This window comes from Medicago sativa, chromosome 1, assembly GCF_051527215.1.
Source record: "Medicago sativa cultivar Bolivia chromosome 1, Bolivia_mono, whole genome shotgun sequence".
NCBI classification, from domain to species: Eukaryota; Viridiplantae; Streptophyta; class Magnoliopsida; order Fabales; family Fabaceae; genus Medicago; species Medicago sativa.
In genome coordinates, this window is record NC_140749.1 from 9,678,339 (window position 1) to 9,691,794 (window position 13,456).

Below are 13,456 nucleotides of genomic sequence, written 5' to 3' on the forward strand. Positions count from 1 at the left end.
TTCCTTTTAAACCGTCATGCTATTTATAATATCACCTCTTTAAATAATTATTATGCACATGACAAGTAGTCACTGCTAAAAAGTTAAAAGTAATTGCTATACACAGGACATGTTTTTTGAAGGAAAAAACTAAAAAAAACAAAAATACACGGGTCATGTTACTAATATAAATTTTAAAATAATTATGATTCACGGGATAATTCATCGCTGATACATATTATAAAATTATTGTTATATACAGTTAAAACTCTATAAATTAATAATGTGAGGACCGGAGAAATTTATTAATTTAGAGAGTTATTAATTTATCGATAAATTAATAATTATTAATTTAAAGAGTTTTTAAGTAATTATATTGTACATACCAAACAAAAGGGCAAATTAGTCTATGCCTCTTAGAATTACGTTGCAGCGAACCTTGGGACTCAACGTAAATTAGTAACTACTGTGTTCATATGCATTAGAAATCAATAATGACTTTTGAAGTACAGTAAATGTAAACAAGAGGAACAAATGTGTTCAATGTATTCTTGATATATTTTTTTTTTCAGTTTCTTTGAATTATTAATTTATGATTTTCTTGAGACCGAAAATTATAAAGGGATCTCCCGAAATATTAGTATCTTATTATTTTATCAAGTTTTTCAATTTTTTACACTGGCCCAAGTCGGGACCGGACAAATTTATTATTTTAGAGAGTTTATTAATTTACCGAGTATTAATTTAAAGAGTTTCTACTGTATATAATTATTATACAACATGTGACAAGTCATCGCTAATACATATGATAAAATTTATTATACACGGGACAAATTATCACTTCTTGAAAGTTAAAAATAATAATTATAACCGGAAAATGTTGTCATTGATAAACTTTTAAAATGATTATTGTACACATCCTTGAAAAAAATGATTATTGTACACATGACAAGTTGACAAACATATTTTAAATTTTTATAAGTCGATGTATTTTTCAGAAGGAAAATTAGATAAATTGATATTATTATTGTTTAAACCTGCAAATAATTTTTTTTTTGAAATTATATAAATCGTTCGCACCGTGAATAATACCGACAAGTTAAGAAATAAATAATAAACGGTAAAAATTAATAATAATAATAATAATATCGACATTTAAATGGTATAAATATATATATATATATATTATAAAATTAGTAATAATTAACTTTTAAATGGTATAAATTTAAACTATTTACAAATATTTAATGACGAGTTCAAACTATTAAAAATCATCCCCGATCAACCGGTACCCGTGCGGATGCACGGGTATTTTACTAGTTAATTCCTAAAAGTCTAATGCTACATTTCTATCATTTCATAAAAAAAGGCTAAATTTCTATCAAAAAAAAGAAAAAAGTCTAATGCTATAAGTATTATATAGTAACATCGTACAAAGTTCCTTTGAGCCAAAAGCAGACATCACATTTCCTTTTTATTATTAAAACCATAATTGATAGCATGAAGTCCATACGTGTTATTAATAGGTAGTAAGGTTACGGGACAAGTAGTGGTTAATTATAAGTCCTAAACCTTTTGTCTAATCATATGTGCATGTGTGGGTTAGGAGAAATCATGGGGTGAAATTAGGCGTGGGAAAAAGGCTATATCAAAAATAAATAATGGTGACTTTGATTAAGGGTCCCAAAATTTGATAATGGTTAGGGTGTGGATCAGTGGATATGTATTTTTTTGGTTGGCAAATTGTCCATTTTAGGGGACCATATGGCTCCCTTTAAGCCAAACCCTCTGGATCTTGCTCCACTTACATTGTTTTTAGAATAAGTTCCACGTTTTAGGTTATGTGCTGTTTGAGTTTACAACTTGTAGATTCTGCCCAGGTTTTATGCTGTTTAATTAAAGGTTAGCAATGTAGTTGTGCTACTGACACCTTTCCATTACTCATACTCTTATAGTATTTCTTCATTTTTTAAACCTAACAAGCTACATGAATATGATGGTTTGGATTCTTTTTTATTTTACAAAGGTTTATAATCTCTTTATTTACTCAAGTGCCAATTTGAAAAAAGAGAGCAAGGTCAGTAGGCTCATATTAGAACTTAGACATTTTATATAAAATTTATTAAAGTTCAAATCACTAATACCATGGCATGAATGTCATTTTATTTTAAGCCGGTTAATTAACTCTTTTTATGTCGGATTCCGAGCATCTTAGGATGTTTTGGGTTAGTATATGGGGTACTTTCTAATCTGGTTTTTACCCGGCTTAAAAACTCATGTTTTAAGATGGTTTAGTATTAGTGTTAAAAACAGTCTTAAGACACTATTATACACATGCTTAATTTTTTTTTAAAAGGTTTAGAATCTTTTGTTCCTTGTTGAGTAAGTCCCAATTTGAAATATGAGATACTCATATTTTATAACCGATGTTTTTAAGCACAAACTATTAAAGTTGAAATTTGAAAAAATTTCAACTTGATTTGACGACTTAGATTGCATTACTAGGTCGAATGTGTGCTATCTTTCCGTAGACGGTTTAATTGATGTTGTTTTTGACAACATGTTATGTTTTCAAAGAGTTCAATTTCTCTATATACAGTTTCGGTATAAGTTATTTTACATATTGTTATATATTATGATGCAATGACATGATAATCCTTTAATAAACATAACAACTTTACGTAATACATGATGATTTGAGAATAGAAAGCTACACATGAACGAAAGACAAACGGATAACAAGTTGTGTCGTTAATCCTTTCTGCATGAAAAAATCAATCATCTTAAAAATTACATCCTTAGACTTAGGAGACACGACATTACTAGAAATGATTATTTCAATTTTTTGTATAAGATCCACAACTTATGGTGTTAGGAAGTCAAAAGTGTCAAACACAAATGATGTAAAAGCATATTGCTCGTTAGAACAAGAATTCTCATGTTTGACCACTTTGCATGAAGCTGCTTTCATAGTTGTCTGCTCCACAGTAAAAGTCTTGATCTTCAATCCTACAAATGGAAACACCTTAGTCAAGTACACACATGCATGTTTCTCTCCACATGTTAATATATATAGGTTTTGCTAGAAAACACCTTTTATGAGGGTGCCTTTTAGCAAGTTATTCTATGAACATTTGTTAAAAGACACCAACTAATTTTTATGAAGGTGTCTTTTAGCAAAGTTATAACTAAAAAGTGGAAATCACATCTTGAGGTGTGGGTTGCTAAAAGACACCTTCATGGGTGGCTTCTAGTAAAACCCTATATATATATATATATATATATCAAGTGAGAGCACTAGTTATTATGAGAGATGAGAGGAGTAAATAACAGCCCTTGGATTTAAATCAATGATTGTAATTGAGTTTAAGTTTTCTAACTGCACCTCATACTATAATTTCTCGCTCACTCTTCACTCTCACAGACTGCCTACCCGTCCATCTTCTTCACTCTCACTTTTTTTGTTTGTTTGTTAATATGCAGATTTTTTCCAAAGGAATTGAAATATAATGAAGTTTAAACTGTGAAAACTAAAAATCTGAAATCTATTGAATTGATTCTTTGTAAAAAAAAAAAAAATTGATGGAATCCACTGCTCTTAATACCCAGAATTTGATTTAAAAAAAAAAAAAACCCAGAAATATATCCAGTTCTCATGATGATTAACGCAACAACTATAAAATCATGGATTTTCTCATGAGTCCAAACTACAATGGCTTTTCACTTATGTTATCAAGCTTAAGCTCGATCCAATATGTTTGCAAGCTAAATAATTCATTTTGTAAAACAAAGAAAAAAAGTGTGTGTTTTATAGTATCAAATCACATTCCTATATGTTATTTGGTAAATAAGTATAAAAATATTTTCAAAATTTATTTAATTTAGAAATATATAAAAGTTTAAAAAATACAAAATAATGTGAGTAATAGTAAAAAAAAAAAATTATAGGTGGTTGCATTTTATTCTCATGAGTTGTGAAAATGTTAAATTCTTACTCTTTCTCATGAGGATAACAAGAAAAAGAAGTTGTGTGTAAATAATATTTCTAAAATACTATTCACCACTTGCTTGACAACAACAAAGCTCAATTTTTTGGTTAGTTGAAAGCGAAGCACAAAAATATTGCTTTTGACTATCATTGGTGGGAGTAAGGTGTTCCTTACTTGTTTCTTATGTAACTTAATTTTTCTCTGTTTTTCTCTAGCACACCATATGCAGAGCAATCAAAGAAGTTTGGTTATTGAAAATAAACAGAAACTTCTTTGCTAAAAGTACAAATATTATGATGATGGAATTCTATTTTAGCACACCTTATGCAGGATAAGCAAAGAAGTTTGGTTATTGAAATTTATTTTGAGGTAGTTTTTACTTTTATGAATATAATCCTAAAAGTAAAAATTACCTCAAAATAAATTTGTAAAACTAAAAACAAACATGAAAATGATATATTCTCAATCTCACATTCACAATAATAACATTGATCTCTAAAAGTCTCTGTGAGCATAACTTAGGTGGCAGGGACATGCATTGTTATATGCAGGAGCCGGGGTTCGAACCCCAGACATCTCACTTATTTATTCTGAAAAAGATGAATTCTAACAACTAGACTACTTGATAAAAAAAAAAAAAACATTGGTCTCTAAAAAAAACATTAGTAGCATAGAAAAAGACACACTCTAAATGACACGATACACAAAATGGATTCATATGGATACAATAAAAATATTTACATTGCCATTAATATACAAATTAAATCTATGTATCTAATTATAAATTGAAAGTGTATTGTAATCATAATATTTCATGTTTATTTTTCTACAATAGAGAATAACAACCATGATGATCATGTCAAAATATAATTATTTATATAATACAATATTTCTCATGATGTGAATGAACAAAAAAGCACATCATTGCATTTTGCAAATGGATTATCATCATTACTTAATTACTATTTTTCAAATGCTTTTAATTGGATACTCATGACAATCCTTAAGAAAAAACAATACTCATGACAAAAAAACAAATCAATAGAATAATCATTCAATGGTGCTTGTGTGTCTCTGATATCATGATTTATTATAAATTTTAAAATAATTGCTTTCAAAATTATATTTATATATTACACTAGAATATATTTCTGCGAGAACAATTTAATTTCTTAATTGTCCATTCTTATTTGTCCTCTCTAAAAAAATTGATGATTCATTTTTAACTTATTATACATGTACATATTATTTCTTGAATATTTTTCTCTTTAACATATGTTTTAGTGTGCGTGAACCAGACATTATCTCCATCATTGCATGTAACATAAAACTAATCTCTTGAACAGGGTAAGACTGCAATGAATGACAAAACAATTCTTCAATGAGTGACTAATCTCTCTGCATGTTTCTCTGCATGTTTGGTTTCACTTTTAGAGGAAACAAAATTGATTTTGAAGGTATAGATTTGTAACTTTTGATCATAAAATAAATTTTTACACATAAATTTAAAAGTTTACCCACTTTTACACGAATGGATCCAAACATAAATCACTTTTAACCATAATTAATTTTACAGAACTAGTTCATTCAAAATCAATTATTGTCAACGCATAACCAAACATACATTTAACATTGTTGTATTCTCACAGTCAGATTTGAATTCAGAACATTTGGCTAGGCTAGAAAAAAATTCTTACTATCTTATCCAAATGTTTTTGGGTCTCTTTAACATATCTTTAGGTAAGGACTTTTACAACAAACCATTTGCTAAATAATTTTGATTAAATTTCTTTTTGATGGTTGGAAACTTAATAAAATTAACATCTATCAATTATCCAGGGTAAACTTCTGGTTTAAAAAATGTATCTAAGGTAAATAGTTCAATTAAAATTTTAGAGAAAGACTTCATTCGTTTTTTTTTTTTTTTTGAGAAAGGCTTCATTCTTTTACAGATTTAGGGTATGTTTGGTTGTCAAGAGAAGTTGTAAAGAGAGAAATAGGTGAGAGAGAGATTGAGAAGAGAGAAAGATGTGAGAAATGTGATAGATTTGAGGTATTGTTTGGTAGACGAGAGATAGAAGAGAAATAGAGAAGAGAGAAATGTAATAACATTTTGAATTGACCAATAAGCCCCTTCACAAAAATATATATAATCTTAATTATATATCTTTTTGTAAAATTTAAATTTACTTTTTTTAAATCTATTATTCTTTTTATAAAACTAAATATATTGTTATCACTCTTTAATAGAAATTGGGAATCTCTTGTAAAAAAAAAAAAAAATTGTGAATCTTGAGTTTTAAAATAATTGTTATTCCGAAGAAAAAAAAATGTCATTAGCTTTTAACTAAATAACTAACATAGCAAGCACCACAAAAATAAAAAAACTAAATAGGTAACATAGTAAAAAAAAAAAAATTAAAACGTGAGAGGCCCTTGTGATTGTACAAAAAATATTAAAACGTGAGAGGCCCTTGTGATTGTACAGCAAATAAACTATGAAAACATGGACAATATCGTAATTATAGCACTAGTCAGCCTTTCTCTCCTTTTTCTTCGCATTGCAGAGAAGAAAGTAAAAAGTTGAAATTTGATCTCTTCAATTTCTCTCCTGAACCAAACAAAAGAAATTCACTATCTCTTCTCAACTTCTCTCTCCTCTATTTCTCTCTTCTCTATTTCTCTCGAAACAAACAAAGGCTTAAGGTGTAGTTGTTCAAGTGTGGGGTGTTAGTAACAAAATCCATAGTTTTGTTGCAGAGTGGTAGAAACTCAGCCTGATAAACACAAGTCCGAAGGTTATAATGGGTCAAGCATAGTTGGCTTGGGTTTTTCAAACAAAAATGATAAATATTGCTCTTTAGGTACTTATGAATTGCTTACAGGCAGTTTGAACTACCAAAAATACTCCAACGACAATTAATTATTGTTCTTCTATAAACGATAGTTAGTTGCCGTTTGTAGAAACGTTGTTAAGTATGAATTAAAAATTAAAACACGGTACATAATGGAATACACAATCAAGGCACAAAACAACTTGTCTAGAAACACATGACATTCAAAATCACCATTCAACAAACTGTAATTTGTCAAACAACAATTACCTCTCATAATCAACAACAATACTTTGTTTCATACTTTAATAATATTACATCAATTCAACATTATATCAACAATACACAAATGATTGAATTCAATGACATTTAAATAATATGAAAATCAACAACACCAGACAACATTACATCACATAACTTATAAGTGCACAACATGACATCAACAAAATTTTATCATTCCTTCAAAAAAAAAAAATCATCATATTCTATAAAGGCTTAATTGCACTTTTGCCCCCTATATTTTGCCAATTGTGCGATTTTGCACCCCATTGTTTCAAACGAGCGATTTTGCACCCCATAGTTTTCCCCCTTTATGATTTTGCACCCCAAAAAATCAAAAAAATATTCAGTTTTTTTCCAAAAAATTTAAAAAATCGAAAAAAAAAAGAAAATATAATCAGATTTTTTTAAAAATTCTGGAATTTAATTTTCAAAATTTTAAAAAAAGGTCAGATTTTTTTAAAAAAATTCTGGAAAAAAATTTAATTTTTTAAAATCTGGATACCAATTTAAAAAAAGGTCAGATTTTTTTTAAAAAATTCTGGAAAAAAATTTAATTTTTAAAAATCTGGATACCAATTTAAAAAAAGGTCAGATTTTTTTAAAAAATTCTAGAAAAAAATTTAATTTTTAAAAATCTGGATATCAATTTAAAAAAAGGTCAGATTTTTTTAAAATTTACTTTTTTTTTTGTATTTTGAAAATTAAATTCCAGAATTTTAAAAAAAATCTGATTATATTTTCTAATTTTTTTTCTATTTTTTTCGATTTTTTAAATTTTTTGGAAAAAAACTGAATATTTTTTTGATTTTTTGGGGTGCAAAATCAGAAAGGGGGAAAACTATGGGGTGCAAAATCGCTCGTTTGAAACAATGGGGGTGCAAAATCGCACAATTGGCAAAATATAGGGTGCAAAATCGCTCGTTTGAAACAATGGGGTGCAAAATCGCACAATTGGCAAAATATAGGGGGCAAAAGTGCAATTAAGCCTTCTATAAAATAAAAACGCTATTTTTATATTTAGTTTCAATGAACTATAAAAAGGTCATAACCCTTGAAATGGACACACTCCAAAATCTCTGGTTAACACCAACGAACCAACTCAATTGAGTTTTTGTAAGTGTAAAATTAGTTAGTATAATAACATTGCAGAGACATTTGATAAGTTGAAATGTGAATACAAATCCACAACTCTTTATTTCTCAATGTTCGGTGTATAAATTTCGTCGTTAGACTCCTCGTAACAGTGAGAGAGAGAAAAACATTATTTCTTCCATTGGAATGGGTATTAGTTAAACTTTTATAATGTACCTTTTTTTAAAAAATAAAGCCACAATGGAAATCAAATAAGACAGAAGAAAAGACCCACAATGGAGATGAGACAAAAATGATTCACAAGGATTATAAAGAATTTCACAGTAACCGTAGGGATTGAGTACGTAGAGACTACATAGTAACTGAGCTGGAATTATGTCGGCGGTTTGTTTTCTAATCTTGGATCATGTGTTTTATTTTTTTATGCACTTCCATTTTCCATAATGGATAAAAATTTCATGATATATGGCAAAGTAAAGCAAATTTTATTATTATTGATCTAAAGAAGATACATAAAAAAAATTAGATAAGAAAAGATAAATAAATAGATAAGATATTGTTGTTTGTAACTAACCTAAGTTCCTAATCATCACTTATAGTTTCTGAGTTTATATTGACTTTGAAGTTTGAAGTTTGTTTTAGCAAACTAGTAATGCCGTTTTTTGGTGGTAATGAAAGTAATGTCATTTACTCAAACTATGCCATTAATTAATTAATACTAGACCATCGACCCGTGCTCCGCACGGGTCCTACCAGCTTACACATGCCCGTTTGAAATTACGATTATTATTCTCTTTCAATATTAATAAGGGAGTTGGTTATAACTAAATCAATTTAAGTAATATTTTTATAAAATTTCAATTGCGATAAATATTAGTAATTGACTTTTGTTAATAGTCATTGGACGGGTGTTACCGACTGTAATAAAAATCAATAAGTGATCTGAGACCTGTGTGTTGTACGGGTCTGATGTGCTATCTACTATTAGAGTATATTATTATTATTAGTATTATTTATAAATCAACATATATCAAATAATATTTTTTTTATCTCATATGGTGTTATCCCAGTGGCTAAGTTGAGTTCTTAAATGAGTATAAGAAGAAGGTCTAGACTCTAGAGTTCAATCCATATAAATCACATTTGGCAGAATATGCTTAATATTTAGTATCATAACTCAAATATATTTTCTCTTCCCACCAACTATTATATACCACGAAGTAAAAGTGAATGCAATTATAAGTACTTAAGTAGCGTTATTTTTATACTAAAATTGTGTACTTACACCGCAGTACCCTATAATCTGCTCAAGAGAATTGTAATTATTTTTGTCTTGACACCGTTACATCTTATATAGCATATTATAGCATATTATGGCTCTCAATCATTAAAGTATACATTGTTGGAACTTACTGGTCTTTGCTACGTTCCAAGACAAATGTTATGCGCATACATCATATCTACTCCTTTCGTTCTATAATGAGTTATCCATTTATAAAATATAAAATAAAATAGTGCCAAAATGAATGACTCTTTTGATATTCAAAACATTATAAATTACTTATTTTCAATTCTACCATCTAACTAATACTACATTCATCACTTCAAAGTTAATATATTCTACTATACATTTTTTTTTAATATATTCCACTATAATAAAGGAAAATTTAGTAGAAGTATCAATTTATTCAACTCATTTATACACTTTTGACACACCATAATTCATATACATGGACACACTGTAATTTGTATATACAGATTTGACACCCACTTGCATAGCCTTTTCAGGTGACTCGTTCAAATTGAATTTACAGAAGCACATATACAAACTTAGCCTTTCTATATAAAAAAAACGGCTATAGAGGTTGCAATGAAGACAGAAAGGCAGCAGCAAAAGCTAAAAAGGATTATGAGGAGACACTAACACAACGTAGCTAGAGCAGAATAACAAAAGAAAAACCTTCTCAAATCAAATCTAAAGAGTAAAGACTGATCTCTAACACCAGGAAAAGTCATGTTAGCCAGCCTCCAAACACCACCTCTAGACTGGAAAAAAACTGCAGCAGCAAGACAACTCCATGATAGAACCTCCACGCTCGCAACACTATTGCAGAACTTTGTTTTTGCTAATGTTGTTCTCTTTGTAGCATGACTTTTCATTAGTAGCATGCCAAAATCTGTCATAAGCATAAAATAAGAGATCACAAAACCAAAACACAAAAATAGAAATTTTTTCTTATTAAACTATATGTAGACATAAGAGCCAAAATATCAAATGGTCTATGAGAAAACAAACATGGAAGCAAAATAACATATGTTTTGCTCTCTAATGCATTTTTCATAGCCCAAAGTTATACTAAAGCATCCTAATATGATATTATAATGAATGCTTAAAATGGGAATGGAACTATTATTTTTCTATATCAAATGAACTATATAAATTTAGTTCAGAATGTAAAAGATTTTAGGCTGCAACAAAGGTTTCAACATAATATCTATAGTGCAAAGCAAAGTAAGAAATCATGTATCAATATCATCCATTGCATGTATTGTTCGTTGATGCATTTCTAGAAATAGTACCTGTGTACAATGAAGTGGGGAAAAAGATACTGATTGATGGAAACAAAACATATTAATCTTAACTACTACTAATGCCCTCCCGGTGCATACTACGTCAAACAATACACACTCCAAACAAACAAACTTAATCTTATCCAACTTTGATTCTATTAGTCTCGCTGCAATTTTCCAACATCAACAAAACATACATGATAGATATAAGCAAGATTGGAGTTTAACTCAAGGCATTTATTTATCTATCTCGAAAACAAACCAAAACCTACTACGCTAAAGCGACAAACCAGACCTGCCTATGCTGAAAAGCCAGCAGGAGACTAATACAAACTGTTGGATAAAACACAATAAAAATCTGTAAAATGAACTAAACACTTGGAGATCAAAGTAGAGAGCAAAAAAAAACGGATATGTTGGAGCTGAAACACAAAGATGGATCAAAACACAGGGGCATAATTATTCTTATGTAGCAGTAGCAATATTGAAACACCTCTTTTGCACAACAACATTCCACATGCCAACAATCAACTATGAACTATGCAGAAAATTAACTTGAACTCGCTCCAAATTATTCTCACGGTAGCAATATTGAAACACCTCTTTTGCACAACAACATTCTGCATGCCAACAATCAACTATGAACTATGCAGAAAATTAACTTGAACTTGCTCCAAATTATTCTTACCTGGCAGTAGCAATATTGAAACACCTCTTTTGCACAACAACATTCCACATGCCAACAATCAACTATGAATTATGCAGAAAATTAACTTGAACTCGCGCCAAATTAAGGCTCAAAATAAAACGAACAAATCATAAAGCAAGGAACCATTTACCAAACTTGAGAACAATATAGGCTAAAACAATGAAATCAAACATAAAGCAATGTAAACCATGACACTGCTTAGTTTCAGATATGTAAAAACAAAAAGTAGCTAGTAAATAAAATAGACATCAAACATAACATACATATAGGTTCAAACATAACATACATATGGCCGCAATGAGAGCCTATACTTCAAGAATACTCCTTTAACCACAAACACATCAGACTAAAACACATCGAGACCAATACACCAAACCCTTGAATCCAATCTTTCGTGCTCCCAGTAACAACATTAGGTTAGCTAATATAGAACACAATATGAACAACATGAATATACAAACAGAATCAATCATAACCCTAAATCTATATATATCCTTAATAAAGTAAATAGGATCATATGAAAAGAAATGGAAAAACTTGTGTAGTTTAAGAAAATAGTATTTGTTAAGATCAACCGTTAGACTCACATATTTTCTTATTGACATCCAGAAATAGAAAATAGATTTCATAGCTGAAAAAAGAGTGAGGTCGTAGAAATTAGTATCCTGCAAATCCAATAAAAATAGATCAACAAACATATTGATTAATTTTAAATTTCATTTTCAACCATAATTCGAAAGAGAGCATCTAAGAATTACCTCAACGGTGAAAACCCAATCGTCACCGAAATGTTTCCAAATGCATAGAAGAATCGAGAGGCTCTACAATTACCTCATTCATTAGAGGAGAACAACTTTGTGTGTTGTATTAAGTTGCCTCGTTGTAACTGTTGCGACTCGGGGCTATGGATCAAAGATGTGAGGAACAAATCAACTCTAACTTTCTGGCGATGAGGAACAAATCAGAGGAGTAAGGAGTGATAGTTTCCAGTGAGGAGGGGTAGAAATGAGTTGGCGGTGAGGAACAAATCAATTTTAACTTTCATGGATGATGAAGGAAGAAGAGAGGTTGGAACAAAATTCAGAGAGAAAGAGAGATGGAACATTAAAGAAAAGATGGATTGAAGTTGAAGACATGGTATAAATTTTGCTTTTTTGGAAAACGAAAAAAAATGAACGTGGGAGACAAAGCAGTAAATGCACCTAGAAAGAAAACTGAAATTTGAAAAAGCATTAAATGATGTGTCTTTGGATTGTAGAACACGTTTTTAAGGCTAGTTTAGGAGTCATAATAGCTTGCTGAACACACTTTGGGTATATGCTTGGGAGGGAAAACACCAAGGCAATTAGGGTTAAGCAATTGCTTGACCTAATTAGCTTTTAGAGTAAGTATGATACACAAATCTGTATCTACGATACAGGGCCGTCCCTGAGAATTCGGAGGCTCGGCTCTGGGAATGAAAAGAGGTCAGTGATAAAATCAAAACGTATTTTTTTTAAAAGAGCAATGCTCTATTTATATTTTTTAAAAGATAAATACAACGTGCCGTATATATTGTTGGAACAAAATGTGTTTAACAATGAACCTTAAAGAGTTTTGATGATAACAAGGTATTAAAAATTGTAAATTGGACTAGCTAATATTTGTTCAAGTGTACAGGACCATAATTATAAAGTTACATCATCATTGGTTCTGAATAAGCAAATAAAGAGCTATGGAAACAACAAAAAATTTGAAGCTTGGACGCTCCTGAAGGCAACTTGCTACTGAAGAGAAAAAGCGCTCCTGAAGTCAAGCTGCTCCTGAAGAAATAGCGCTCCTGAAGTAAGCTGCTCCTGAAGAATAGTGTTTCTGAAGACAAGAGGTCCAGAAGCCACATTATCAGAAGCCGCATCATCAGAAGCTGCAGAAGTCATCTCATCAGAAGCTGAACCATCAGAAGCTGCATCATCAGAAGCTGCCTCATCAGAAGCCATTTCACCAGAAGCTGAATATCAACT

General features: G+C 29.8%; 1 long non-coding RNA gene across 2 annotated transcripts; it reads right to left on the bottom strand.

Annotated features, from left to right (window-relative positions):
* Positions 1-9,842: 9,842 nt before the first annotated feature.
* LOC146952445 (uncharacterized) lies at positions 9,843-12,851 on the bottom strand. Of its 2 annotated transcripts, none has more exons than XR_015006440.1 (3): positions 12,215-12,851; positions 12,044-12,121; positions 9,843-10,353 (listed from the first exon to the last, which is right to left on the bottom strand). It is a non-coding gene; the product is annotated as an uncharacterized LOC146952445 (long non-coding RNA). The 2 variants fall into 2 exon arrangements; XR_015006438.1 differs by having other exon boundaries at positions 11,743-12,121.
* Between the last annotated feature and the right edge of the window lie 605 nt (positions 12,852-13,456).